General features: G+C 42.5%; 25 non-coding genes across 25 annotated transcripts; 5 read left to right on the top strand and 20 right to left on the bottom strand.

The window, feature by feature from the left end:
* Positions 1–106: 106 nt before the first annotated feature.
* trnap-cgg (transfer RNA proline (anticodon CGG)) lies at positions 107–178 on the bottom strand. Its single transcript has one exon. It is a non-coding gene; the product is annotated as a tRNA-Pro (tRNA).
* Positions 179–1,515: 1,337 nt separating this feature from the next.
* On the bottom strand, positions 1,516–1,587 carry trnap-cgg (transfer RNA proline (anticodon CGG)). The gene has a single exon. It is a non-coding gene; the product is annotated as a tRNA-Pro (tRNA).
* A 1,161-nt stretch (positions 1,588–2,748) lies between these two features.
* trnap-cgg (transfer RNA proline (anticodon CGG)) lies at positions 2,749–2,820 on the bottom strand. The gene has a single exon. It is a non-coding gene; the product is annotated as a tRNA-Pro (tRNA).
* Positions 2,821–4,157: 1,337 nt separating this feature from the next.
* trnap-cgg (transfer RNA proline (anticodon CGG)) lies at positions 4,158–4,229 on the bottom strand. Its single transcript has one exon. It is a non-coding gene; the product is annotated as a tRNA-Pro (tRNA).
* Positions 4,230–5,566: 1,337 nt separating this feature from the next.
* Positions 5,567–5,638, bottom strand: trnap-cgg (transfer RNA proline (anticodon CGG)). The gene has a single exon. It is a non-coding gene; the product is annotated as a tRNA-Pro (tRNA).
* Positions 5,639–6,975: 1,337 nt separating this feature from the next.
* On the bottom strand, positions 6,976–7,047 carry trnap-cgg (transfer RNA proline (anticodon CGG)). The gene has a single exon. It is a non-coding gene; the product is annotated as a tRNA-Pro (tRNA).
* Positions 7,048–8,384: 1,337 nt separating this feature from the next.
* trnap-cgg (transfer RNA proline (anticodon CGG)) lies at positions 8,385–8,456 on the bottom strand. Its single transcript has one exon. It is a non-coding gene; the product is annotated as a tRNA-Pro (tRNA).
* A 1,337-nt stretch (positions 8,457–9,793) lies between these two features.
* On the bottom strand, positions 9,794–9,865 carry trnap-cgg (transfer RNA proline (anticodon CGG)). Its single transcript has one exon. It is a non-coding gene; the product is annotated as a tRNA-Pro (tRNA).
* Positions 9,866–10,857: 992 nt separating this feature from the next.
* On the top strand, positions 10,858–10,929 carry trnag-ucc (transfer RNA glycine (anticodon UCC)). Its single transcript has one exon. It is a non-coding gene; the product is annotated as a tRNA-Gly (tRNA).
* A 266-nt stretch (positions 10,930–11,195) lies between these two features.
* Positions 11,196–11,267, bottom strand: trnap-cgg (transfer RNA proline (anticodon CGG)). Its single transcript has one exon. It is a non-coding gene; the product is annotated as a tRNA-Pro (tRNA).
* A 994-nt stretch (positions 11,268–12,261) lies between these two features.
* On the top strand, positions 12,262–12,333 carry trnag-ucc (transfer RNA glycine (anticodon UCC)). The gene has a single exon. It is a non-coding gene; the product is annotated as a tRNA-Gly (tRNA).
* A 267-nt stretch (positions 12,334–12,600) lies between these two features.
* On the bottom strand, positions 12,601–12,672 carry trnap-agg (transfer RNA proline (anticodon AGG)). The gene has a single exon. It is a non-coding gene; the product is annotated as a tRNA-Pro (tRNA).
* A 994-nt stretch (positions 12,673–13,666) lies between these two features.
* On the top strand, positions 13,667–13,738 carry trnag-ucc (transfer RNA glycine (anticodon UCC)). The gene has a single exon. It is a non-coding gene; the product is annotated as a tRNA-Gly (tRNA).
* A 267-nt stretch (positions 13,739–14,005) lies between these two features.
* Positions 14,006–14,077, bottom strand: trnap-agg (transfer RNA proline (anticodon AGG)). Its single transcript has one exon. It is a non-coding gene; the product is annotated as a tRNA-Pro (tRNA).
* Positions 14,078–15,071: 994 nt separating this feature from the next.
* On the top strand, positions 15,072–15,143 carry trnag-ucc (transfer RNA glycine (anticodon UCC)). The gene has a single exon. It is a non-coding gene; the product is annotated as a tRNA-Gly (tRNA).
* Positions 15,144–15,410: 267 nt separating this feature from the next.
* On the bottom strand, positions 15,411–15,482 carry trnap-agg (transfer RNA proline (anticodon AGG)). The gene has a single exon. It is a non-coding gene; the product is annotated as a tRNA-Pro (tRNA).
* Positions 15,483–16,476: 994 nt separating this feature from the next.
* trnag-ucc (transfer RNA glycine (anticodon UCC)) lies at positions 16,477–16,548 on the top strand. The gene has a single exon. It is a non-coding gene; the product is annotated as a tRNA-Gly (tRNA).
* Positions 16,549–16,815: 267 nt separating this feature from the next.
* On the bottom strand, positions 16,816–16,887 carry trnap-agg (transfer RNA proline (anticodon AGG)). Its single transcript has one exon. It is a non-coding gene; the product is annotated as a tRNA-Pro (tRNA).
* Positions 16,888–18,220: 1,333 nt separating this feature from the next.
* Positions 18,221–18,292, bottom strand: trnap-ugg (transfer RNA proline (anticodon UGG)). The gene has a single exon. It is a non-coding gene; the product is annotated as a tRNA-Pro (tRNA).
* A 1,330-nt stretch (positions 18,293–19,622) lies between these two features.
* trnap-ugg (transfer RNA proline (anticodon UGG)) lies at positions 19,623–19,694 on the bottom strand. The gene has a single exon. It is a non-coding gene; the product is annotated as a tRNA-Pro (tRNA).
* A 1,331-nt stretch (positions 19,695–21,025) lies between these two features.
* On the bottom strand, positions 21,026–21,097 carry trnap-ugg (transfer RNA proline (anticodon UGG)). Its single transcript has one exon. It is a non-coding gene; the product is annotated as a tRNA-Pro (tRNA).
* A 1,331-nt stretch (positions 21,098–22,428) lies between these two features.
* On the bottom strand, positions 22,429–22,500 carry trnap-ugg (transfer RNA proline (anticodon UGG)). The gene has a single exon. It is a non-coding gene; the product is annotated as a tRNA-Pro (tRNA).
* A 1,331-nt stretch (positions 22,501–23,831) lies between these two features.
* On the bottom strand, positions 23,832–23,903 carry trnap-ugg (transfer RNA proline (anticodon UGG)). The gene has a single exon. It is a non-coding gene; the product is annotated as a tRNA-Pro (tRNA).
* A 1,331-nt stretch (positions 23,904–25,234) lies between these two features.
* Positions 25,235–25,306, bottom strand: trnap-ugg (transfer RNA proline (anticodon UGG)). Its single transcript has one exon. It is a non-coding gene; the product is annotated as a tRNA-Pro (tRNA).
* A 1,331-nt stretch (positions 25,307–26,637) lies between these two features.
* On the bottom strand, positions 26,638–26,709 carry trnap-ugg (transfer RNA proline (anticodon UGG)). The gene has a single exon. It is a non-coding gene; the product is annotated as a tRNA-Pro (tRNA).
* Positions 26,710–27,787: the final 1,078 nt, after the last annotated feature.

Genomic DNA, 27,787 nt, shown 5'->3' with positions numbered 1-27,787 from the left:
CCATCGCCTAAACCATTCAGCCACCTCGTCCTGCGCCCAAGAGGTGGCTGTTTGCAACCAGTGGCCAGAGATTTGCCTGTCTGAGCTTGTTAAAAGATCTGCAAAAGGGCTCATCCGGGATTTGAACCCGGGACCTCTCGCACCCGAAGCGAGAATCATACCCCTAGACCAACGAGCCTTACACAAGAATAAAATTGTTTTTCTTTCTGCGGCAATGACAATGAGGATATCAATTGTTCTTGTCCATGGTGCTTGGAAAGATTGAACCTCATGTGAGTGTTTGTGCTATACTTTTGAGCATAGCAGTCTTCCAAACTGTTGACCAGGCTTCAGTTCAAATCTTTTGTATTTCATCTGCTGTGTCTTTCACACTCTGTCTTCTTAAGCCGCGACAGCAAACTGATGATGAGTGTTGACAAATGAATATTGAGCAAATGAGGTCAATTAATATTTTAAAAGAGAAAATGAAAAAATAAAACTTCAAAAAGAATGGAGCTCATTTATTTTGAGTCAATTGATGCATCAGTACGTGAATCAAAGTAAACGAACGTAAAAAATACCCATTCAAATCGATCAGTTTTCAACTAGAGAGATTGAAACGCGTCGTATCTGTCTCAAGCCTCCATAACTGTTTATGTTACACCTCCACATCTGCAATGAAAGGTGGTGGAGCTAGAGAGGTGTTAGTCAAACCATGAGACATACCTATAATCGGTCCTCTCACAAAAACAATTGTAGCTTCTGAACCGTTTGACCTACAACATCGTATGACCACTCCCTGGAAAGGGGAGACCCTCACGAACACGGTGGTGTTCTCAATTCGTCTCTACGTCCCCCACAAGTGTCAGGGGACTCGTCTGAAGTCGGAACCCTTTATGTGCCAACTTCTGTTTGTAGAATCCCAAATCTTTGGCCTCCAAACTAATGTGACCCCACTTGTCACAATGTTCTCAGTTTTGCCCTACGTTCCCCACAAGTGTCACGGGACTAATCTGAAGGTAACAGGTACTGATTAAAATAATTGATTTTTTAACCAGGGACCTCTCTCACCCTAAGCCATAATAGTACAACTATACCAACGATCCGTTTGGTCAAAGAATTTTCACTTTCCACAAAAATGACGGTCAGGATATGAATCGATGTCTCCATGTTGCTTCAGAGCTTCAAATAGCATTGGTGGTATAGTGGTGAGCATAGCTGCCTTCCAAGCAGTTGACCCGGGTTTGATTCCCAGCCAATGCAGAGCATGAGATATTGGCTAGTTTTAGGGGCTGGGTGTCATTTCAAGTGTATTACATTGGAATCAATGTCCTTGTTCGTGGAAGTCAGATTTGCTCTTACTTCTTGCAGGTTTTCTAAATGTAGTGTGTTATTGAGCCAACTAGTGAATATCACAATAGATATGGAGTCCATCGCCTAAACCATTCAGCCACCTCGTCCTGCGCCCAAGAGGTGGCTGTTTGCAACCAGTGGCCAGAGATTTGCCTGTCTGAGCTTGTTAAAAGATCTGCAAAAGGGCTCATCCGGGATTTGAACCCGGGACCTCTCGCACCCGAAGCAAGAATCATACCCCTAGACCAACGAGCCTTACACAAGAATAAAATTGTTTTTCTTTCTGCGGCAATGACAATGAGGATATCAATTGTTCTTGTCCATGGTGCTTGGAAAGATTGAACCTCATGTGAGTGTTTGTGCTATACTTTTGAGCATAGCAGTCTTCCAAACTGTTGACCAGGCTTCAGTTCAAATCTTTTGTATTTCATCTGCTGTGTCTTTCACACTCTGTCTTCTTAAGCCGCGACAGCAAACTGATGATGAGTGTTGACAAATGAATATTGAGCAAATGAGGTCAATTAATATTTTAAAAGAGAAAATGAAAAAATAAAACTTCAAAAAGAATGGAGCTCATTTATTTTGAGTCAATTGATGCATCAGTACGTGAATCAAAGTAAACGAACGTAAAAAATACCCATTCAAATCGATCAGTTTTCAACTAGAGAGATTGAAACGCGTCGTATCTGTCTCAAGCCTCCATAACTGTTTATGTTACACCTCCACATCTGCAATGAAAGGTGGTGGAGCTAGAGAGGTGTTAGTCAAACCATGAGATATACCTATAATCGGTCCTCTCACAAAAACATATGTAGCTTCTGAACCGTTTGACCTACAACATCGTATGACCACTCCCTGGAAAGGGGAGACCCTCACGAACACGGTGGTGTTCTCAATTCGTCTCTACGTCCCCCACAAGTGTCAGGGGACTCGTCTGAAGTCGGAACCCTTTATGTGCCAACTTCTGTTTGTAGAATCCCAAATCTTTGGCCTCCAAACTAATGTGACCCCACTTGTCACAATGTTCTCAGTTTTGCCCTACGTTCCCCACAAGTGTCACGGGACTAATCTGAAGGTAACAGGTACTGATGAGCATAGCTGCCTTCCAAGCAGTTGACCCGGGTTTGATTCCCAGCCAATGCAGAGGATGAGATATTGGCTAGTTTTAAGGGCTGGGTGTCATTTCAAGTGTATTACATTGGAATCAATGTCCTTGTTCGTGGAAGTCAGATTTGCTCTTACTTCTTGCAGGTTTTCTAAATGTAGTGTGTTATTGAGCCAACTAGTGAATATCACAATAGATATGGAGTCCATCGCCTAAACCATTCAGCCACCTCGTCCTGCGCCCAAGAGGTGGCTGTTTGCAACCAGTGGCCAGAGATTTGCCTGTCTGAGCTTGTTAAAAGATCTGCAAAAGGGCTCATCCGGGATTTGAACCCGGGACCTCTCGCACCCGAAGCAAGAATCATACCCCTAGACCAACGAGCCTTACACAAGAATAAAATTGTTTTTCTTTCTGCGGCAATGACAATGAGGATATCAATTGTTCTTGTCCATGGTGCTTGGAAAGATTGAACCTCATGTGAGTGTTTGTGCTATACTTTTGAGCATAGCAGTCTTCCAAACTGTTGACCAGGCTTCAGTTCAAATCTTTTGTATTTCATCTGCTGTGTCTTTCACACTCTGTCTTCTTAAGCCGCGACAGCAAACTGATGATGAGTGTTGACAAATGAATATTGAGCAAATGAGGTCAATTAATATTTTAAAAGAGAAAATGAAAAAATAAAACTTCAAAAAGAATGGAGCTCATTTATTTTGAGTCAATTGATGCATCAGTACGTGAATCAAAGTAAACGAACGTAAAAAATACCCATTCAAATCGATCAGTTTTCAACTAGAGAGATTGAAACGCGTCGTATCTGTCTCAAGCCTCCATAACTGTTTATGTTACACCTCCACATCTGCAATGAAAGGTGGTGGAGCTAGAGAGGTGTTAGTCAAACCATGAGATATACCTATAATCGGTCCTCTCACAAAAACATATGTAGCTTCTGAACCGTTTGACCTACAACATCGTATGACCACTCCCTGGAAAGGGGAGACCCTCACGAACACGGTGGTGTTCTCAATTCGTCTCTACGTCCCCCACAAGTGTCAGGGGACTCGTCTGAAGTCGGAACCCTTTATGTGCCAACTTCTGTTTGTAGAATCCCAAATCTTTGGCCTCCAAACTAATGTGACCCCACTTGTCACAATGTTCTCAGTTTTGCCCTACGTTCCCCACAAGTGTCACGGGACTAATCTGAAGGTAACAGGTACTGATTAAAATAATTGATTTTTTAACCAGGGACCTCTCTCACCCTAAGCCATAATAGTACAACTATACCAACGATCCGTTTGGTCAAAGAATTTTCACTTTCCACAAAAATGACGGTCAGGATATGAATCGATGTCTCCATGTTGCTTCAGAGATTCAAATAGCATTGGTGGTATAGTGGTGAGCATAGCTGCCTTCCAAGCAGTTGACCCGGGTTTGATTCCCAGCCAATGCAGAGCATGAGATATTGGCTAGTTTTAGGGGCTGGGTGTCATTTCAAGTGTATTACATTGGAATCAATGTCCTTGTTCGTGGAAGTCAGATTTGCTCTTACTTCTTGCAGGTTTTCTAAATGTAGTGTGTTATTGAGCCAACTAGTGAATATCACAATAGATATGGAGTCCATCGCCTAAACCATTCAGCCACCTCGTCCTGCGCCCAAGAGGTGGCTGTTTGCAACCAGTGGCCAGAGATTTGCCTGTCTGAGCTTGTTAAAAGATCTGCAAAAGGGCTCATCCGGGATTTGAACCCGGGACCTCTCGCACCCGAAGCGAGAATCATACCCCTAGACCAACGAGCCTTACACAAGAATAAAATTGTTTTTCTTTCTGCGGCAATGACAATGAGGATATCAATTGTTCTTGTCCATGGTGCTTGGAAAGATTGAACCTCATGTGAGTGTTTGTGCTATACTTTTGAGCATAGCAGTCTTCCAAACTGTTGACCAGGCTTCAGTTCAAATCTTTTGTATTTCATCTGCTGTGTCTTTCACACTCTGTCTTCTTAAGCCGCGACAGCAAACTGATGATGAGTGTTGACAAATGAATATTGAGCAAATGAGGTCAATTAATATTTTAAAAGAGAAAATGAAAAAATAAAACTTCAAAAAGAATGGAGCTCATTTATTTTGAGTCAATTGATGCATCAGTACGTGAATCAAAGTAAACGAACGTAAAAAATACCCATTCAAATCGATCAGTTTTCAACTAGAGAGATTGAAACGCGTCGTATCTGTCTCAAGCCTCCATAACTGTTTATGTTACACCTCCACATCTGCAATGAAAGGTGGTGGAGCTAGAGAGGTGTTAGTCAAACCATGAGATATACCTATAATCGGTCCTCTCACAAAAACATATGTAGCTTCTGAACCGTTTGACCTACAACATCGTATGACCACTCCCTGGAAAGGGGAGACCCTCACGAACACGGTGGTGTTCTCAATTCGTCTCTACGTCCCCCACAAGTGTCAGGGGACTCGTCTGAAGTCGGAACCCTTTATGTGCCAACTTCTGTTTGTAGAATCCCAAATCTTTGGCCTCCAAACTAATGTGACCCCACTTGTCACAATGTTCTCAGTTTTGCCCTACGTTCCCCACAAGTGTCACGGGACTAATCTGAAGGTAACAGGTACTGATTAAAATAATTGATTTTTTAACCAGGGACCTCTCTCACCCTAAGCCATAATAGTACAACTATACCAACGATCCGTTTGGTCAAAGAATTTTCACTTTCCACAAAAATGACGGTCAGGATATGAATCGATGTCTCCATGTTGCTTCAGAGCTTCAAATAGCATTGGTGGTATAGTGGTGAGCATAGCTGCCTTCCAAGCAGTTGACCCGGGTTTGATTCCCAGCCAATGCAGAGCATGAGATATTGGCTAGTTTTAGGGGCTGGGTGTCATTTCAAGTGTATTACATTGGAATCAATGTCCTTGTTCGTGGAAGTCAGATTTGCTCTTACTTCTTGCAGGTTTTCTAAATGTAGTGTGTTATTGAGCCAACTAGTGAATATCACAATAGATATGGAGTCCATCGCCTAAACCATTCAGCCACCTCGTCCTGCGCCCAAGAGGTGGCTGTTTGCAACCAGTGGCCAGAGATTTGCCTGTCTGAGCTTGTTAAAAGATCTGCAAAAGGGCTCATCCGGGATTTGAACCCGGGACCTCTCGCACCCGAAGCAAGAATCATACCCCTAGACCAACGAGCCTTACACAAGAATAAAATTGTTTTTCTTTCTGCGGCAATGACAATGAGGATATCAATTGTTCTTGTCCATGGTGCTTGGAAAGATTGAACCTCATGTGAGTGTTTGTGCTATACTTTTGAGCATAGCAGTCTTCCAAACTGTTGACCAGGCTTCAGTTCAAATCTTTTGTATTTCATCTGCTGTGTCTTTCACACTCTGTCTTCTTAAGCCGCGACAGCAAACTGATGATGAGTGTTGACAAATGAATATTGAGCAAATGAGGTCAATTAATATTTTAAAAGAGAAAATGAAAAAATAAAACTTCAAAAAGAATGGAGCTCATTTATTTTGAGTCAATTGATGCATCAGTACGTGAATCAAAGTAAACGAACGTAAAAAATACCCATTCAAATCGATCAGTTTTCAACTAGAGAGATTGAAACGCGTCGTATCTGTCTCAAGCCTCCATAACTGTTTATGTTACACCTCCACATCTGCAATGAAAGGTGGTGGAGCTAGAGAGGTGTTAGTCAAACCATGAGATATACCTATAATCGGTCCTCTCACAAAAACATATGTAGCTTCTGAACCGTTTGACCTACAACATCGTATGACCACTCCCTGGAAAGGGGAGACCCTCACGAACACGGTGGTGTTCTCAATTCGTCTCTACGTCCCCCACAAGTGTCAGGGGACTCGTCTGAAGTCGGAACCCTTTATGTGCCAACTTCTGTTTGTAGAATCCCAAATCTTTGGCCTCCAAACTAATGTGACCCCACTTGTCACAATGTTCTCAGTTTTGCCCTACGTTCCCCACAAGTGTCACGGGACTAATCTGAAGGTAACAGGTACTGATTAAAATAATTGATTTTTTAACCAGGGACCTCTCTCACCCTAAGCCATAATAGTACAACTATACCAACGATCCGTTTGGTCAAAGAATTTTCACTTTCCACAAAAATGACGGTCAGGATATGAATCGATGTCTCCATGTTGCTTCAGAGCTTCAAATAGCATTGGTGGTATAGTGGTGAGCATAGCTGCCTTCCAAGCAGTTGACCCGGGTTTGATTCCCAGCCAATGCAGAGCATGAGATATTGGCTAGTTTTAGGGGCTGGGTGTCATTTCAAGTGTATTACATTGGAATCAATGTCCTTGTTCGTGGAAGTCAGATTTGCTCTTACTTCTTGCAGGTTTTCTAAATGTAGTGTGTTATTGAGCCAACTAGTGAATATCACAATAGATATGGAGTCCATCGCCTAAACCATTCAGCCACCTCGTCCTGCGCCCAAGAGGTGGCTGTTTGCAACCAGTGGCCAGAGATTTGCCTGTCTGAGCTTGTTAAAAGATCTGCAAAAGGGCTCATCCGGGATTTGAACCCGGGACCTCTCGCACCCGAAGCAAGAATCATACCCCTAGACCAACGAGCCTTACACAAGAATAAAATTGTTTTTCTTTCTGCGGCAATGACAATGAGGATATCAATTGTTCTTGTCCATGGTGCTTGGAAAGATTGAACCTCATGTGAGTGTTTGTGCTATACTTTTGAGCATAGCAGTCTTCCAAACTGTTGACCAGGCTTCAGTTCAAATCTTTTGTATTTCATCTGCTGTGTCTTTCACACTCTGTCTTCTTAAGCCGCGACAGCAAACTGATGATGAGTGTTGACAAATGAATATTGAGCAAATGAGGTCAATTAATATTTTAAAAGAGAAAATGAAAAAATAAAACTTCAAAAAGAATGGAGCTCATTTATTTTGAGTCAATTGATGCATCAGTACGTGAATCAAAGTAAACGAACGTAAAAAATACCCATTCAAATCGATCAGTTTTCAACTAGAGAGATTGAAACGCGTCGTATCTGTCTCAAGCCTCCATAACTGTTTATGTTACACCTCCACATCTGCAATGAAAGGTGGTGGAGCTAGAGAGGTGTTAGTCAAACCATGAGATATACCTATAATCGGTCCTCTCACAAAAACATATGTAGCTTCTGAACCGTTTGACCTACAACATCGTATGACCACTCCCTGGAAAGGGGAGACCCTCACGAACACGGTGGTGTTCTCAATTCGTCTCTACGTCCCCCACAAGTGTCAGGGGACTCGTCTGAAGTCGGAACCCTTTATGTGCCAACTTCTGTTTGTAGAATCCCAAATCTTTGGCCTCCAAACTAATGTGACCCCACTTGTCACAATGTTCTCAGTTTTGCCCTACGTTCCCCACAAGTGTCACGGGACTAATCTGAAGGTAACAGGTACTGATTAAAATAATTGATTTTTTAACCAGGGACCTCTCTCAACCTAAGCCATAATAGTACAACTATACCAACGATCCGTTTGGTCAAAGAATTTTCACTTTCCACAAAAATGACGGTCAGGATATGAATCGATGTCTCCATGTTGCTTCAGAGCTTCAAATAGCATTGGTGGTATAGTGGTGAGCATAGCTGCCTTCCAAGCAGTTGACCCGGGTTTGATTCCCAGCCAATGCAGAGCATGAGATATTGGCTAGTTTTAGGGGCTGGGTGTCATTTCAAGTGTATTACATTGGAATCAATGTCCTTGTTCGTGGAAGTCAGATTTGCTCTTACTTCTTGCAGGTTTTCTAAATGTAGTGTGTTATTGAGCCAACTAGTGAATATCACAATAGATATGGAGTCCATCGCCTAAACCATTCAGCCACCTCGTCCTGCGCCCAAGAGGTGGCTGTTTGCAACCAGTGGCCAGAGATTTGCCTGTCTGAGCTTGTTAAAAGATCTGCAAAAGGGCTCATCCGGGATTTGAACCCGGGACCTCTCGCACCCGAAGCAAGAATCATACCCCTAGACCAACGAGCCTTACACAAGAATAAAATTGTTTTTCTTTCTGCGGCAATGACAATGAGGATATCAATTGTTCTTGTCCATGGTGCTTGGAAAGATTGAACCTCATGTGAGTGTTTGTGCTATACTTTTGAGCATAGCAGTCTTCCAAACTGTTGACCAGGCTTCAGTTCAAATCTTTTGTATTTCATCTGCTGTGTCTTTCACACTCTGTCTTCTTAAGCCGCGACAGCAAACTGATGATGAGTGTTGACAAATGAATATTGAGCAAATGAGGTCAATTAATATTTTAAAAGAGAAAATGAAAAAATAAAACTTCAAAAAGAATGGAGCTCATTTATTTTGAGTCAATTGATGCATCAGTACGTGAATCAAAGTAAACGAACGTAAAAAATACCCATTCAAATCGATCAGTTTTCAACTAGAGAGATTGAAACGCGTCGTATCTGTCTCAAGCCTCCATAACTGTTTATGTTACACCTCCACATCTGCAATGAAAGGTGGTGGAGCTAGAGAGGTGTTAGTCAAACCATGAGATATACCTATAATCGGTCCTCTCACAAAAACATATGTAGCTTCTGAACCGTTTGACCTACAACATCGTATGACCACTCCCTGGAAAGGGGAGACCCTCACGAACACGGTGGTGTTCTCAATTCGTCTCTACGTCCCCCACAAGTGTCAGGGGACTCGTCTGAAGTCGGAACCCTTTATGTGCCAACTTCTGTTTGTAGAATCCCAAATCTTTGGCCTCCAAACTAATGTGACCCCACTTGTCACAATGTTCTCAGTTTTGCCCTACGTTCCCCACAAGTGTCACGGGACTAATCTGAAGGTAACAGGTACTGATTAAAATAATTGATTTTTTAACCAGGGACCTCTCTCACCCTAAGCCATAATAGTACAACTATACCAACGATCCGTTTGGTCAAAGAATTTTCACTTTCCACAAAAATGACGGTCAGGATATGAATCGATGTCTCCATGTTGCTTCAGAGCTTCAAATAGCATTGGTGGTATAGTGGTGAGCATAGCTGCCTTCCAAGCAGTTGACCCGGGTTTGATTCCCAGCCAATGCAGAGCATGAGATATTGGCTAGTTTTAGGGGCTGGGTGTCATTTCAAGTGTATTACATTGGAATCAATGTCCTTGTTCGTGGAAGTCAGATTTGCTCTTACTTCTTGCAGGTTTTCTAAATGTAGTGTGTTATTGAGCCAACTAGTGAATATCACAATAGATATGGAGTCCATCGCCTAAACCATTCAGCCACCTCGTCCTGCGCCCAAGAGGTGGCTGTTTGCAACCAGTGGCCAGAGATTTGCCTGTCTGAGCTTGTTAAAAGATCTGCAAAAGGGCTCATCCGGGATTTGAACCCGGGACCTCTCGCACCCGAAGCAAGAATCATACCCCTAGACCAACGAGCCTTACACAAGAATAAAATTGTTTTTCTTTCTGCGGCAATGACAATGAGGATATCAATTGTTCTTGTCCATGGTGCTTGGAAAGATTGAACCTCATGTGAGTGTTTGTGCTATACTTTTGAGCATAGCAGTCTTCCAAACTGTTGACCAGGCTTCAGTTCAAATCTTTTGTATTTCATCTGCTGTGTCTTTCACACTCTGTCTTCTTAAGCCGCGACAGCAAACTGATGATGAGTGTTGACAAATGAATATTGAGCAAATGAGGTCAATTAATATTTTAAAAGAGAAAATGAAAAAATAAAACTTCAAAAAGAATGGAGCTCATTTATTTTGAGTCAATTGATGCATCAGTACGTGAATCAAAGTAAACGAACGTAAAAAATACCCATTCAAATCGATCAGTTTTCAACTAGAGAGATTGAAACGCGTCGTATCTGTCTCAAGCCTCCATAACTGTTTATGTTACACCTCCACATCTGCAATGAAAGGTGGTGGAGCTAGAGAGGTGTTAGTCAAACCATGAGATATACCTATAATCGGTCCTCTCACAAAAACATATGTAGCTTCTGAACCGTTTGACCTACAACATCGTATGACCACTCCCTGGAAAGGGGAGACCCTCACGAACACGGTGGTGTTCTCAATTCGTCTCTACGTCCCCCACAAGTGTCAGGGGACTCGTCTGAAGTCGGAACCCTTTATGTGCCAACTTCTGTTTGTAGAATCCCAAATCTTTGGCCTCCAAACTAATGTGACCCCACTTGTCACAATGTTCTCAGTTTTGCCCTACGTTCCCCACAAGTGTCACGGGACTAATCTGAAGGTAACAGGTACTGATTAAAATAATTGATTTTTTAACCAGGGACCTCTCTCACCCTAAGCCATAATAGTACAACTATACCAACGATCCGTTTGGTCAAAGAATTTTCACTTTCCACAAAAATGACGGTCAGGATATGAATCGATGTCTCCATGTTGCTTGCGAGCTTCAAGTAGCATTGGTGGTATAGTGGTGAGCATAGCTGCCTTCCAAGCAGTTGACCCGGGTTCGATTCCCGGCCAATGCAGAGCATGAGATATTCACTAGTTTTAGGGGCTGGGTGTCATTTCAAGTGTATTACATTGGAATCAATGTTCGTGGAAGTCAGATTTGCTCTTACTTTTTGCAGGTTTTCTAAATGAAGTGCGACATTGAGCCAACTAGTGAATATCACAATAGATTAGCGTCCATCGCCTAAAGCATTCAGCCACCTCGTCCTGCGCCCAAGAGGTGGCTGTTTGCAACCAGTGGCCAGAGATTTGCCTGTCTGAGCTTGTTAAAAGATCTGCAAAAGGGCTCATCCGGGATTTGAACCCGGGACCTCTCGCACCCGAAGCGAGAATCATACCCCTAGACCAACGAGCCTTACACAAGAAGAAAATTGTTTTGCTTTCTGCGGCAATGACAATGAGGATATCCATTGTTCTTGTCCATGGTGCTTGGAAAGATTGAACCTCATGTGAGTGTTTGTGCTATACTTGTGAGCATAGCAGTCTTCCAAACTGTTGACCAGGCTTCAGTTCAAATCTTTTGTATTTCATCTGCTGTGTTTTTCACATTCTGTCTTCTTAAGCCGCGACAGCAAACTGATGATGAGTGTTGACAAATGAATATTGAGCAAAATGAGATCAATTCATATTTTAAAAGAGAAACTGAAAAAAATACAACTTCAAAAAGAATGGAGCTCATTTATTTTGAGTTGACTGATGCATCAGTACGTGAATCAAAGTAAACGAATGTAAAAAATACCCATTCAAATCGATCCGTTTTCAACTAGAGAGATTGAGATGTGTCGTATCTGTCTCAAGCCTCCATAACTGTTTATGTTACACCTCCACATCTGCAATGAAAGGTGGTGGAGCTAGAGCGGTGTTAGTCAAACCATGAGACATACCTATAATCGGTCTTCTCACAAAAACATCTGTAGCTTCTGAACCGTTTGACCTACAAAATCGTATGACCACTCCCTGGAAAGGGGAGACCCTCACGAACACGGTGGTGTTCTCAATTTGTCTCTACGTCCCCCACAAGTGTCAGGGGACTCGTCTGAAGTCGGAACCCTTTATGTGCCAACTTCTGTTTGTAGAATCCAAAATCTTTGGGCTACAAACTAATGTGACCCCACTTGTCACAATGTTCTCAGTTTTGCCCTACGTTCTCCACAAGTGTCACGGGACAAATCTGAAGGTAACAGGTACTGATTAAAATGATAGATTTTTTAACCAGGGACCTCTCGCACCCTAAGCCATAATCGTACACCTACACCAACGATCCGTTTGGTCAAAGAATTTTCACTTTCCACAAAAATGACGGTCAGGATATAAATCGATGTCTCCATGTTGCTAGCGAGCTTCAAGTCGCATTGGTGGTATAGTGGTGAGCATAGCTGCCTTCCAAGCAGTTGACCCGGGTTCGATTCCCGGCCAATGCAGAGCATGAGATATTCACTAGTTTTAGGGGCTGGGTGTAATTTCAAGTGTATTACATTGGAATCAATGTTCGTGGAAGTCCGATTTGCTCTTACTTTTTGCAGGTTTTCAAAATGAAGTGCGACATTGAGCCAACTAGTGAATATCACAATAGATTAGCTGTCCATCGCCGAAAGCATTCAGCCACCTCGTCCTGCGCCCAAGAGGTGGCTGTTTGCGACCAGTGGCCTGAGATCTGCCTGTCTGAGCTTGTTAAAAGATCTGCAAAAGGGCTCATCCGGGATTTGAACCCGGGACCTCTCGCACCCTAAGCGAGAATCATACCCCTAGACCAACGAGCCTTACACAAGAAGAAAATTGTTTTGCTTTCTGCGGCAATGACAATGAGGATATCCATTGTTCTTGTCCATGGTGCTTGGAAAGATTGAACCTCATGTGAGTGTTTGTGCTATACTTGTGAGCATAGCAGTCTTCCAAACTGTTGACCAGGCTTCAGTTCAAATCTTTTGTATTTCATCTGCTGTGTTTTTCACATTCTGTCTTCTTAAGCCGCGACAGCAAACTGATGATGAGTGTTGACAAATGAATATTGAGCAAAATGAGATCAATTCATATTTTAAAAGAGAAACTGAAAAAAATACAACTTCAAAAAGAATGGAGCTCATTTATTTTGAGTTGACTGATGCATCAGTACGTGAATCAAAGTAAACGAATGTAAAAAATACCCATTCAAATCGATCCGTTTTCAACTAGAGAGATTGAGATGTGTCGTATCTGTCTCAAGCCTCCATAACTGTTTATGTTACACCTCCACATCTGCAATGAAAGGTGGTGGAGCTAGAGCGGTGTTAGTCAAACCATGAGACATACCTATAATCGGTCTTCTCACAAAAACATCTGTAGCTTCTGAACCGTTTGACCTACAAAATCGTATGACCACTCCCTGGAAAGGGGAGACCCTCACGAACACGGTGGTGTTCTCAATTTGTCTCTACGTCCCCCACAAGTGTCAGGGGACTCGTCTGAAGTCGGAACCCTTTATGTGCCAACTTCTGTTTGTAGAATCCAAAATCTTTGGGCTACAAACTAATGTGACCCCACTTGTCACAATGTTCTCAGTTTTGCCCTACGTTCTCCACAAGTGTCACGGGACAAATCTGAAGGTAACAGGTACTGATTAAAATGATAGATTTTTTAACCAGGGACCTCTCGCACCCTAAGCCATAATCGTACACCTACACCAACGATCCGTTTGGTCAAAGAATTTTCACTTTCCACAAAAATGACGGTCAGGATATAAATCGATGTCTCCATGTTGCTAGCGAGCTTCAAGTCGCATTGGTGGTATAGTGGTGAGCATAGCTGCCTTCCAAGCAGTTGACCCGGGTTCGATTCCCGGCCAATGCAGAGCATGAGATATTCACTAGTTTTAGGGGCTGGGTGTAATTTCAAGTGTATTACATTGGAATCAATGTTCGTGGAAGTCCGATTTGCTCTTACTTTTTGCAGGTTTTCAAAATGAAGTGCGACATTGAGCCAACTAGTGAATATCACAATAGATTAGCTGTCCATCGCCGAAAGCATTCAGCCACCTCGTCCTGCGCCCAAGAGGTGGCTGTTTGCGACCAGTGGCCTGAGATCTGCCTGTCTGAGCTTGTTAAAAGATCTGCAAAAGGGCTCATCCGGGATTTGAACCCGGGACCTCTCGCACCCTAAGCGAGAATCATACCCCTAGACCAACGAGCCTTACACAAGAAGAAAATTGTTTTGCTTTCTGCGGCAATGACAATGAGGATATCCATTGTTCTTGTCCATGGTGCTTGGAAAGATTGAACCTCATGTGAGTGTTTGTGCTATACTTGTGAGCATAGCAGTCTTCCAAACTGTTGACCAGGCTTCAGTTCAAATCTTTTGTATTTCATCTGCTGTGTTTTTCACATTCTGTCTTCTTAAGCCGCGACAGCAAACTGATGATGAGTGTTGACAAATGAATATTGAGCAAAATGAGATCAATTCATATTTTAAAAGAGAAACTGAAAAAAATACAACTTCAAAAAGAATGGAGCTCATTTATTTTGAGTTGACTGATGCATCAGTACGTGAATCAAAGTAAACGAATGTAAAAAATACCCATTCAAATCGATCCGTTTTCAACTAGAGAGATTGAGATGTGTCGTATCTGTCTCAAGCCTCCATAACTGTTTATGTTACACCTCCACATCTGCAATGAAAGGTGGTGGAGCTAGAGCGGTGTTAGTCAAACCATGAGACATACCTATAATCGGTCTTCTCACAAAAACATCTGTAGCTTCTGAACCGTTTGACCTACAAAATCGTATGACCACTCCCTGGAAAGGGGAGACCCTCACGAACACGGTGGTGTTCTCAATTTGTCTCTACGTCCCCCACAAGTGTCAGGGGACTCGTCTGAAGTCGGAACCCTTTATGTGCCAACTTCTGTTTGTAGAATCCAAAATCTTTGGGCTACAAACTAATGTGACCCCACTTGTCACAATGTTCTCAGTTTTGCCCTACGTTCTCCACAAGTGTCACGGGACAAATCTGAAGGTAACAGGTACTGATTAAAATGATAGATTTTTTAACCAGGGACCTCTCGCACCCTAAGCCATAATCGTACACCTACACCAACGATCCGTTTGGTCAAAGAATTTTCACTTTCCACAAAAATGACGGTCAGGATATAAATCGATGTCTCCATGTTGCTAGCGAGCTTCAAGTCGCATTGGTGGTATAGTGGTGAGCATAGCTGCCTTCCAAGCAGTTGACCCGGGTTCGATTCCCGGCCAATGCAGAGCATGAGATATTCACTAGTTTTAGGGGCTGGGTGTAATTTCAAGTGTATTACATTGGAATCAATGTTCGTGGAAGTCCGATTTGCTCTTACTTTTTGCAGGTTTTCAAAATGAAGTGCGACATTGAGCCAACTAGTGAATATCACAATAGATTAGCTGTCCATCGCCGAAAGCATTCAGCCACCTCGTCCTGCGCCCAAGAGGTGGCTGTTTGCGACCAGTGGCCTGAGATCTGCCTGTCTGAGCTTGTTAAAAGATCTGCAAAAGGGCTCATCCGGGATTTGAACCCGGGACCTCTCGCACCCTAAGCGAGAATCATACCCCTAGACCAACGAGCCTTACACAAGAAGAAAATTGTTTTGCTTTCTGCGGCAATGACAATGAGGATATCCATTGTTCTTGTCCATGGTGCTTGGAAAGATTGAACCTCATGTGAGTGTTTGTGCTATACTTGTGAGCATAGCAGTCTTCCAAACTGTTGACCAGGCTTCAGTTCAAATCTTTTGTATTTCATCTGCTGTGTTTTTCACATTCTGTCTTCTTAAGCCGCGACAGCAAACTGATGATGAGTGTTGACAAATGAATATTGAGCAAAATGAGATCAATTCATATTTTAAAAGAGAAACTGAAAAAAATACAACTTCAAAAAGAATGGAGCTCATTTATTTTGAGTTGACTGATGCATCAGTACGTGAATCAAAGTAAACGAATGTAAAAAATACCCATTCAAATCGATCCGTTTTCAACTAGAGAGATTGAGATGTGTCGTATCTGTCTCAAGCCTCCATAACTGTTTATGTTACACCTCCACATCTGCAATGAAAGGTGGTGGAGCTAGAGCGGTGTTAGTCAAACCATGAGACATACCTATAATCGGTCTTCTCACAAAAACATCTGTAGCTTCTGAACCGTTTGACCTACAAAATCGTATGACCACTCCCTGGAAAGGGGAGACCCTCACGAACACGGTGGTGTTCTCAATTTGTCTCTACGTCCCCCACAAGTGTCAGGGGACTCGTCTGAAGTCGGAACCCTTTATGTGCCAACTTCTGTTTGTAGAATCCAAAATCTTTGGGCTACAAACTAATGTGACCCCACTTGTCACAATGTTCTCAGTTTTGCCCTACGTTCTCCACAAGTGTCACGGGACAAATCTGAAGGTAACAGGTACTGATTAAAATGATAGATTTTTTAACCAGGGACCTCTCGCACCCTAAGCCATAATCGTACACCTACACCAACGATCCGTTTGGTCAAAGAATTTTCACTTTCCACAAAAATGACGGTCAGGATATAAATCGATGTCTCCATGTTGCTAGCGAGCTTCAAGTCGCATTGGTGGTATAGTGGTGAGCATAGCTGCCTTCCAAGCAGTTGACCCGGGTTCGATTCCCGGCCAATGCAGAGCATGAGATATTCACTAGTTTTAGGGGCTGGGTGTAATTTCAAGTGTATTACATTGGAATCAATGTTCGTGGAAGTCCGATTTGCTCTTACTTTTTGCAGGTTTTCAAAATGAAGTGCGACATTGAGCCAACTAGTGAATATCACAATAGATTAGCTGTCCATCGCCGAAAGCATTCAGCCACCTCGTCCTGCGCCCAAGAGGTGGCTGTTTGCGACCAGTGGCCTGAGATCTGCCTGTCTGAGCTTGTTAAAAGATCTGCAAAAGGGCTCATCCGGGATTTGAACCCGGGACCTCTCGCACCCTAAGCGAGAATCATACCCCTAGACCAACGAGCCTTACACAAGAAGAAAATTGTTTTGCTTTCTGCGGCAATGACAATGAGGATATCCATTGTTCTTGTCCATGGTGCTTGGAAAGATTGAACCTCATGTGAGTGTTTGTGCTATACTTGTGAGCATAGCAGTCTTCCAAACTGTTGACCAGGCTTCAGTTCAAATCTTTTGTATTTCATCTGCTGTGTTTTTCACATTCTGTCTTCTTAAGCCGCGACAGCAAACTGATGATGAGTGTTGACAAATGAATATTGAGCAAAATGAGATCAATTCATATTTTAAAAGAGAAACTGAAAAAAATACAACTTCAAAAAGAATGGAGCTCATTTATTTTGAGTTGACTGATGCATCAGTACGTGAATCAAAGTAAACGAATGTAAAAAATACCCATTCAAATCGATCCGTTTTCAACTAGAGAGATTGAGATGTGTCGTATCTGTCTCAAGCCTCCATAACTGTTTATGTTACACCTCCACATCTGCAATGAAAGGTGGTGGAGCTAGAGCGGTGTTAGTCAAACCATGAGACATACCTATAATCGGTCTTCTCACAAAAACATCTGTAGCTTCTGAACCGTTTGACCTACAAAATCGTATGACCACTCCCTGGAAAGGGGAGACCCTCACGAACACGGTGGTGTTCTCAATTCGTCTCTACGTCCCCCACAAGTGTCAGGGGACTCGTCTGAAGTCGGAACCCTTTATCTGCCAACTTCTGTTTGTAGAATCCCAAATCTTTGGCCTCCAAACTAATGTGACCCCACTTGTCACAATGTTCTCAGTTTTGCCCTACGTTCCCCACAAGTGTCACGGGACTAATCTGTAGGTAACAGGTACTGATTAAAATAATAGATTTTTTAACCAGGGACCTCTCTCACCCTAAGCCATAATAGTACAACTACACCAATGATCCGTTTGGTCAAAGAATTTTCACTTTCCACAAAAATGACGGTCAGGATATGAATCGATGTCTCCATGTTGCTTCAGAGATTCAAATAGCATTGGTGGTATAGTGGTGAGCATAGCTGCCTTCCAAGTAGTTGACCCGGGTTTGATTCCTGGCCAATGCAGAGCATGAGATATTGGCTAGTTTTAGGGGCTGGGTGTCATTTCAAGTGTATTACATTGGAATCAATATTCGTGGAAGTCAGATTTGCTCTTACTTTTTGCAGGTTTTCTAAATGTAGTGTGTTATTGAGCCAACTAGTGAATATCACAATAGATACGCAGTCCATCGCCTAAACCATTCAGCCACCTCGTCCTGCGCCCAAGAGGTGGCTGTTTGCAACCAGTGGCCAGAGATTTGCCTGTCTGAGCTTGTTAAAAGATCTGCAAAAGGGCTCATCCGGGATTTGAACCCGGGACCTCTCGCACCCAAAGCGAGAATCATACCCCTAGACCAACGAGCCTTAGACAAGAATAAAATTGTTTTTCTTTCTGCGGCAATGACAATGAGGATATCCATTGTTCTTGTCCATGGTGCTTGGAAAGATTGAACCTCATGTGAGTGTTTGTGCTATACTTGTGAGCATAGCAGTCTTCCAAACTGTTGACCAGGCTTCAGTTCAAATCTTTTGTATTTCATCTGCTGTGTCTTTCACACTCTGTCTTCTTAAGCCGCGACAGCAAACTGATGATGACTGTTGACAAATGAATATTGAGCAAATGAGTCAATTAATATTTTAAAAGAGAAAATGAAAAAATTAAACTTCAAAAAGAATGGAGCTCATTTATTTTGAGTTGATTGATGCATCAGTACGTGAATCAAAGTAAACGAACGTAAAAAATACCCATTCAAATCGATCAGTTTTCAACTAGAGAGATTGAAACGCGTCGTATCTGTCTCAAGCCTCCATAACTGTTTATGTTACACCTCCACATCTGCAATGAAAGGTGGTGGAGCTAGAGCGGTGTTAGTCAAACCATGAGACATACGTATAATCGGTCCTCTCACAAAAACATATGTAGCTTCTGAACCGTTTGACCTACAACATCGTATGACCACTCCCTGGAAAGGGGAGACCCTCACGAACACGGTGGTGTTCTCAATTCGTCTCTACGTCCCCCACAAGTGTCAGGGGACTCGTCTGAAGTCGGAACCCTTTATCTGCCAACTTCTGTTTGTAGAATCCCAAATCTTTGGCCTCCAAACTAATGTGACCCCACTTGTCACAATGTTCTCAGTTTTGCCCTACGTTCCCCACAAGTGTCACGGGACTAATCTGTAGGTAACAGGTACTGATTAAAATAATAGATTTTTTAACCAGGGACCTCTCTCACCCTAAGCCATAATAGTACAACTACACCAATGATCCGTTTGGTCAAAGAATTTTCACTTTCCACAAAAATGACGGTCAGGATATGAATCGATGTCTCCATGTTGCTTCAGAGATTCAAATAGCATTGGTGGTATAGTGGTGAGCATAGCTGCCTTCCAAGTAGTTGACCCGGGTTTGATTCCTGGCCAATGCAGAGCATGAGATATTGGCTAGTTTTAGGGGCTGGGTGTCATTTCAAGTGTATTACATTGGAATCAATATTCGTGGAAGTCAGATTTGCTCTTACTTTTTGCAGGTTTTCTAAATGTAGTGTGTTATTGAGCCAACTAGTGAATATCACAATAGATACGCAGTCCATCGCCTAAACCATTCAGCCACCTCGTCCTGCGCCCAAGAGGTGGCTGTTTGCAACCAGTGGCCAGAGATTTGCCTGTCTGAGCTTGTTAAAAGATCTGCAAAAGGGCTCATCCGGGATTTGAACCCGGGACCTCTCGCACCCAAAGCGAGAATCATACCCCTAGACCAACGAGCCTTAGACAAGAATAAAATTGTTTTTCTTTCTGCGGCAATGACAATGAGGATATCCATTGTTCTTGTCCATGGTGCTTGGAAAGATTGAACCTCATGTGAGTGTTTGTGCTATACTTGTGAGCATAGCAGTCTTCCAAACTGTTGACCAGGCTTCAGTTCAAATCTTTTGTATTTCATCTGCTGTGTCTTTCACACTCTGTCTTCTTAAGCCGCGACAGCAAACTGATGATGACTGTTGACAAATGAATATTGAGCAAATGAGTCAATTAATATTTTAAAAGAGAAAATGAAAAAATTAAACTTCAAAAAGAATGGAGCTCATTTATTTTGAGTTGATTGATGCATCAGTACGTGAATCAAAGTAAACGAAAGTAAAAAATACCCATTCAAATCGATCAGTTTTCAACTAGAGAGATTGAAACGCGTCGTATCTGTCTCAAGCCTCCATAACTGTTTATGTTACACCTCCACATCTGCAATGAAAGGTGGTGGAGCTAGAGCGGTGTTAGTCAAACCATGAGACATACGTATAATCGGTCCTCTCACAAAAACATATGTAGCTTCTGAACCGTTTGACCTACAACATCGTATGACCACTCCCTGGAAAGGGGAGACCCTCACGAACACGGTGGTGTTCTCAATTCGTCTCTACGTCCCCCACAAGTGTCAGGGGACTCGTCTGAAGTCGGAACCCTTTATCTGCCAACTTCTGTTTGTAGAATCCCAAATCTTTGGCCTCCAAACTAATGTGACCCCACTTGTCACAATGTTCTCAGTTTTGCCCTACGTTCCCCACAAGTGTCACGGGACTAATCTGTAGGTAACAGGTACTGATTAAAATAATAGATTTTTTAACCAGGGACCTCTCTCACCCTAAGCCATAATAGTACAACTACACCAATGATCCGTTTGGTCAAAGAATTTTCACTTTCCACAAAAATGACGGTCAGGATATGAATCGATGTCTCCATGTTGCTTCAGAGATTCAAATAGCATTGGTGGTATAGTGGTGAGCATAGCTGCCTTCCAAGTAGTTGACCCGGGTTTGATTCCTGGCCAATGCAGAGCATGAGATATTGGCTAGTTTTAGGGGCTGGGTGTCATTTCAAGTGTATTACATTGGAATCAATATTCGTGGAAGTCAGATTTGCTCTTACTTTTTGCAATTTTTTCTAAATGTAGTGAGTTATTGAGCCAACTAGTGAATATCACAATAGATACGCAGTCCATCGCCTAAACCATTCAGCCACCTCGTCCTGCGCCCAAGAGGTGGCTGTTTGCAACCAGTGGCCAGAGATTTGCCTGTCTGAGCTTGTTAAAAGATCTGCAAAAGGGCTCATCCGGGATTTGAACCCGGGACCTCTCGCACCCAAAGCGAGAATCATACCCCTAGACCAACGAGCCTTAGACAAGAATAAAATTGTTTTTCTTTCTGCGGCAATGACAATGAGGATATCCATTGTTCTTGTCCATGGTGCTTGGAAAGATTGAACCTCATGTGAGTGTTTGTGCTATACTTGTGAGCATAGCAGTCTTCCAAACTGTTGACCAGGCTTCAGTTCAAATCTTTTGTATTTCATCTGCTGTGTCTTTCACACTCTGTCTTCTTAAGCCGCGACAGCAAACTGATGATGACTGTTGACAAATGAATATTGAGCAAATGAGTCAATTAATATTTTAAAAGAGAAAATGAAAAAATTAAACTTCAAAAAGAATGGAGCTCATTTATTTTGAGTTGATTGATGCAACAGTACGTGAATCAAAGTAAACGAAAGTAAAAAATACCCATTCAAATCAATCAGTTTTCAACTAGAGAGATTGAAACGCGTCGTATCTGTCTCAAGCCTCCATAACTGTTTATGTTACACCTCCACATCTGCAATGAAAGGTGGTGGAGCTAGAGCGGTGTTAGTCAAACCATGAGACATACGTATAATCGGTCCTCTCACAAAAACATATGTAGCTTCTGAACCGTTTGACCTACAACATCGTATGACCACTCCCTGGAAAGGGGAGACCCTCACGAACACGGTGGTGTTCTCAATTCGTCTCTACGTCCCCCACAAGTGTCAGGGGACTCGTCTGAAGTCGGAACCCTTTATCTGCCAACTTCTGTTTGTAGAATCCCAAATCTTTGGCCTCCAAACTAATGTGACCCCACTTGTCACAATGTTCTCAGTTTTGCCCTACGTTCCCCACAAGTGTCACGGGACTAATCTGTAGGTAACAGGTACTGATTAAAATAATAGATTTTTTAACCAGGGACCTCTCTCACCCTAAGCCATAATAGTACAACTACACCAATGATCCGTTTGGTCAAAGAATTTTCACTTTCCACAAAAATGACGGTCAGGATATGAATCGATGTCTCCATGTTGCTTCAGAGATTCAAATAGCATTGGTGGTATAGTGGTGAGCATAGCTGCCTTCCAAGTAGTTGACCCGGGTTTGATTCCTGGCCAATGCAGAGCATGAGATATTGGCTAGTTTTAGGGGCTGGGTGTCATTTCAAGTGTATTACATTGGAATCAATATTCGTGGAAGTCAGATTTGCTCTTACTTTTTGCAATTTTTTCTAAATGTAGTGAGTTATTGAGCCAACTAGTGAATATCACAATAGATACGCAGTCCATCGCCTAAACCATTCAGCCACCTCGTCCTGCGCCCAAGAGGTGGCTGTTTGCAACCAGTGGCCAGAGATTTGCCTGTCTGAGCTTGTTAAAAGATCTGCAAAAGGGCTCATCCGGGATTTGAACCCGGGACCTCTCGCACCCAAAGCGAGAATCATACCCCTAGACCAACGAGCCTTAGACAAGAATAAAATTGTTTTTCTTTCTGCGGCAATGACAATGAGGATATCCATTGTTCTTGTCCATGGTGCTTGGAAAGATTGAACCTCATGTGAGTGTTTGTGCTATACTTGTGAGCATAGCAGTCTTCCAAACTGTTGACCAGGCTTCAGTTCAAATCTTTTGTATTTCATCTGCTGTGTCTTTCACACTCTGTCTTCTTAAGCCGCGACAGCAAACTGATGATGACTGTTGACAAATGAATATTGAGCAAATGAGTCAATTAATATTTTAAAAGAGAAAATGAAAAAATTAAACTTCAAAAAGAATGGAGCTCATTTATTTTGAGTTGATTGATGCAACAGTACGTGAATCAAAGTAAACGAAAGTAAAAAATACCCATTCAAATCAATCAGTTTTCAACTAGAGAGATTGAAACGCGTCGTATCTGTCTCAAGCCTCCATATCTGTTTATGTTACACCTCCACATCTGCAATGAAAGGTGGTGGAGCTAGAGCGGTGTTAGTCAAACCATGAGACATACGTATAATCGGTCCTCTCACAAAAACATATGTAGCTTCTGAACCGTTTGACCTACAACATCGTATGACCACTCCCTGGAAAGGGGAGACCCTCACGAACACGGTGGTGTTCTCAATTCGTCTCTACGTCCCCCACAAGTGTCAGGGGACTCGTCTGAAGTCGGAACCCTTTATCTGCCAACTTCTGTTTGTAGAATCCCAAATCTTTGGCCTCCAAACTAATGTGACCCCACTTGTCACAATGTTCTCAGTTTTGCCCTACGTTCCCCACAAGTGTCACGGGACTAATCTGTAGGTAACAGGTACTGATTAAAATAATAGATTTTTTAACCAGGGACCTCTCTCACCCTAAGCCATAATAGTACAACTACACCAATGATCCGTTTGGTCAAAGAATTTTCACTTTCCACAAAAATGACGGTCAGGATATGAATCGATGTCTCCATGTTGCTTCAGAGATTCAAATAGCATTGGTGGTATAGTGGTGAGCATAGCTGCCTTCCAAGTAGTTGACCCGGGTTTGATTCCTGGCCAATGCAGAGCATGAGATATTGGCTAGTTTTAGGGGCTGGGTGTCATTTCAAGTGTATTACATTGGAATCAATATTCGTGGAAGTCAGATTTGCTCTTACTTTTTGCAATTTTTTCTAAATGTAGTGAGTTATTGAGCCAACTAGTGAATATCACAATAGATACGCAGTCCATCGCCTAAACCATTCAGCCACCTCGTCCTGCGCCCAAGAGGTGGCTGTTTGCAACCAGTGGCCAGAGATTTGCCTGTCTGAGCTTGTTAAAAGATCTGCAAAAGGGCTCATCCGGGATTTGAACCCGGGACCTCTCGCACCCAAAGCGAGAATCATACCCCTAGACCAACGAGCCTTAGACAAGAATAAAATTGTTTTTCTTTCTGCGGCAATGACAATGAGGATATCCATTGTTCTTGTCCATGGTGCTTGGAAAGATTGAACCTCATGTGAGTGTTTGTGCTATACTTGTGAGCATAGCAGTCTTCCAAACTGTTGACCAGGCTTCAGTTCAAATCTTTTGTATTTCATCTGCTGTGTCTTTCACACTCTGTCTTCTTAAGCCGCGACAGCAAACTGATGATGACTGTTGACAAATGAATATTGAGCAAATGAGTCAATTAATATTTTAAAAGAGAAAATGAAAAAATTAAACTTCAAAAAGAATGGAGCTCATTTATTTTGAGTTGATTGATGCAACAGTACGTGAATCAAAGTAAACGAAAGTAAAAAATACCCATTCAAATCAATCAGTTTTCAACTAGAGAGATTGAAACGCGTCGTATCTGTCTCAAGCCTCCATAACTGTTTATGTTACACCTCCACATCTGCAATGAAAGGTGGTGGAGCTAGAGCGGTGTTAGTCAAACCATGAGACATACGTATAATCGGTCCTCTCACAAAAACATATGTAGCTTCTGAACCGTTTGACCTACAACATCGTATGACCACTCCCTGGAAAGGGGAGACCCTCACGAACACGGTGGTGTTCTCAATTCGTCTCTACGTCCCCCACAAGTGTCAGGGGACTCGTCTGAAGTCGGAACCCTTTATCTGCCAACTTCTGTTTGTAGAATCCCAAATCTTTGGCCTCCAAACTAATGTGACCCCACTTGTCACAATGTTCTCAGTTTTGCCCTACGTTCCCCACAAGTGTCACGGGACTAATCTGTAGGTAACAGGTACTGATTAAAATAATAGATTTTTTAACCAGGGACCTCTCTCACCCTAAGCCATAATAGTACAACTACACCAATGATCCGTTTGGTCAAAGAATTTTCACTTTCCACAAAAATGACGGTCAGGATATGAATCGATGTCTCCATGTTGCTTCAGAGATTCAAATAGCATTGGTGGTATAGTGGTGAGCATAGCTGCCTTCCAAGTAGTTGACCCGGGTTTGATTCCTGGCCAATGCAGAGCATGAGATATTGGCTAGTTTTAGGGGCTGGGTGTCATTTCAAGTGTATTACATTGGAATCAATATTCGTGGAAGTCAGATTTGCTCTTACTTTTTGCAATTTTTTCTAAATGTAGTGAGTTATTGAGCCAACTAGTGAATATCACAATAGATACGCAGTCCATCGCCTAAACCATTCAGCCACCTCGTCCTGCGCCCAAGAGGTGGCTGTTTGCAACCAGTGGCCAGAGATTTGCCTGTCTGAGCTTGTTAAAAGATCTGCAAAAGGGCTCATCCGGGATTTGAACCCGGGACCTCTCGCACCCAAAGCGAGAATCATACCCCTAGACCAACGAGCCTTAGACAAGAATAAAATTGTTTTTCTTTCTGCGGCAATGACAATGAGGATATCCATTGTTCTTGTCCATGGTGCTTGGAAAGATTGAACCTCATGTGAGTGTTTGTGCTATACTTGTGAGCATAGCAGTCTTCCAAACTGTTGACCAGGCTTCAGTTCAAATCTTTTGTATTTCATCTGCTGTGTCTTTCACACTCTGTCTTCTTAAGCCGCGACAGCAAACTGATGATGACTGTTGACAAATGAATATTGAGCAAATGAGTCAATTAATATTTTAAAAGAGAAAATGAAAAAATTAAACTTCAAAAAGAATGGAGCTCATTTATTTTGAGTTGATTGATGCAACAGTACGTGAATCAAAGTAAACGAAAGTAAAAAATACCCATTCAAATCAATCAGTTTTCAACTAGAGAGATTGAAACGCGTCGTATCTGTCTCAAGCCTCCATATCTGTTTATGTTACACCTCCACATCTGCAATGAAAGGTGGTGGAGCTAGAGCGGTGTTAGTCAAACCATGAGACATACGTATAATCGGTCCTCTCACAAAAACATATGTAGCTTCTGAACCGTTTGACCTACAACATCGTATGACCACTCCCTGGAAAGGGGAGACCCTCACGAACACGGTGGTGTTCTCAATTCGTCTCTACGTCCCCCACAAGTGTCAGGGGACTCGTCTGAAGTCGGAACCCTTTATCTGCCAACTTCTGTTTGTAGAATCCCAAATCTTTGGCCTCCAAACTAATGTGACCCCACTTGTCACAATGTTCTCAGTTTTGCCCTACGTTCCCCACAAGTGTCACGGGACTAATCTGTAGGTAACAGGTACTGATTAAAATAATAGATTTTTTAACCAGGGACCTCTCTCACCCTAAGCCATAATAGTACAACTACACCAATGATCCGTTTGGTCAAAGAATTTTCACTTTCCACAAAAATGACGGTCAGGATATGAATCGATGTCTCCATGTTGCTTCAGAGATTCAAATAGCATTGGTGGTATAGTGGTGAGCATAGCTGCCTTCCAAGTAGTTGACCCGGGTTTGATTCCTGGCCAATGCAGAGCATGAGATATTGGCTAGTTTTAGGGGCTGGGTGTCATTTCAAGTGTATTACATTGGAATCAATATTCGTGGAAGTCAGATTTGCTCTTACTTTTTGCAATTTTTTCTAAATGTAGTGAGTTATTGAGCCAACTAGTGAATATCACAATAGATACGCAGTCCATCGCCTAAACCATTCAGCCACCTCGTCCTGCGCCCAAGAGGTGGCTGTTTGCAACCAGTGGCCAGAGATTTGCCTGTCTGAGCTTGTTAAAAGATCTGCAAAAGGGCTCATCCGGGATTTGAACCCGGGACCTCTCGCACCCAAAGCGAGAATCATACCCCTAGACCAACGAGCCTTAGACAAGAATAAAATTGTTTTTCTTTCTGCGGCAATGACAATGAGGATATCCATTGTTCTTGTCCATGGTGCTTGGAAAGATTGAACCTCATGTGAGTGTTTGTGCTATACTTGTGAGCATAGCAGTCTTCCAAACTGTTGACCAGGCTTCAGTTCAAATCTTTTGTATTTCATCTGCTGTGTCTTTCACACTCTGTCTTCTTAAGCCGCGACAGCAAACTGATGATGACTGTTGACAAATGAATATTGAGCAAATGAGTCAATTAATATTTTAAAAGAGAAAATGAAAAAATTAAACTTCAAAAAGAATGGAGCTCATTTATTTTGAGTTGATTGATGCAACAGTACGTGAATCAAAGTAAACGAAAGTAAAAAATACCCATTCAAATCAATCAGTTTTCAACTAGAGAGATTGAAACGCGTCGTATCTGTCTCAAGCCTCCATATCTGTTTATGTTACACCTCCACATCTGCAATGAAAGGTGGTGGAGCTAGAGCGGTGTTAGTCAAACCATGAGACATACGTATAATCGGTCCTCTCACAAAAACATATGTAGCTTCTGAACCGTTTGACCTACAACATCGTATGACCACTCCCTGGAAAGGGGAGACCCTCACGAACACGGTGGTGTTCTCAATTCGTCTCTACGTCCCCCACAAGTGTCAGGGGACTCGTCTGAAGTCGGAACCCTTTATCTGCCAACTTCTGTTTGTAGAATCCCAAATCTTTGGCCTCCAAACTAATGTGACCCCACTTGTCACAATGTTCTCAGTTTTGCCCTACGTTCCCCACAAGTGTCACGGGACTAATCTGTAGGTAACAGGTACTGATTAAAATAATAGATTTTTTAACCAGGGACCTCTCTCACCCTAAGCCATAATAGTACAACTACACCAATGATCCGTTTGGTCAAAGAATTTTCACTTTCCACAAAAATGACGGTCAGGATATGAATCGATGTCTCCATGTTGCTTCAGAGATTCAAATAGCATTGGTGGTATAGTGGTGAGCATAGCTGCCTTCCAAGTAGTTGACCCGGGTTTGATTCCTGGCCAATGCAGAGCATGAGATATTG

The sequence above is a fragment of the Salmo salar genome, chromosome 22 (assembly GCF_965601325.2).
Source record: "Salmo salar chromosome 22, fSalSal1, whole genome shotgun sequence".
NCBI lineage: Eukaryota > Metazoa > Chordata > Actinopteri > Salmoniformes > Salmonidae > Salmo > Salmo salar.
Note: the sequence above shows the minus strand (reverse complement) of the source record. Positions and strands in the feature narration are given on the sequence as shown.